The sequence below is a fragment of the Theobroma umbraticum genome, unplaced genomic scaffold (genome assembly GCF_002168275.2).
Source record: "Theobroma umbraticum cultivar Fairchild unplaced genomic scaffold, ASM216827v3 scaffold_81.0, whole genome shotgun sequence".
In the NCBI taxonomy this organism is placed as follows: domain Eukaryota; kingdom Viridiplantae; phylum Streptophyta; class Magnoliopsida; order Malvales; family Malvaceae; genus Theobroma; species Theobroma umbraticum.
This window is the reverse complement of record NW_018397268.1, coordinates 5982887-5983337: the sequence shown is the minus strand read 5'-3', so window position 1 is coordinate 5983337 and position 451 is coordinate 5982887.

Here is a 451-nt window from a genome sequence, read left to right as displayed (position 1 = left end):
TTTTTTCTTGCTTTTCCTCTTTTGGAGATGAGGCTTGTTTAGTCAAAACCACAGTGCACCTTCTAGCCTTTAATGTTTCATCATTTGTTACAATCAAGTCACCTTTTCTTTTCATTCGTGAAGGGATGATGCTATGAAAATCCTTTAATTCATATGTCACAAGGCTTTTTTCATTCTTCTTATGTGGGGCTTTTCTTTTTAGCCTTGAACTAATGGAACTTCTTGATGTTCATTTTGTATAATCTCTCTTAATATGATTGAACACTGAACCTTGATCTAAAGGAATGCTTAATCGATCAAAAACTGAAGTTCGAGTCATGGCTATACCCAAGCGATTGAAAACTGAAAGTCTAGATGACTCCATTGGGGTTTTTTCTTCATCATCAACTTTTTCAGTCGTTATATATCTTGAGACTTCTTTATGAATCTTCAACTTTAAGGGTGTAAATCC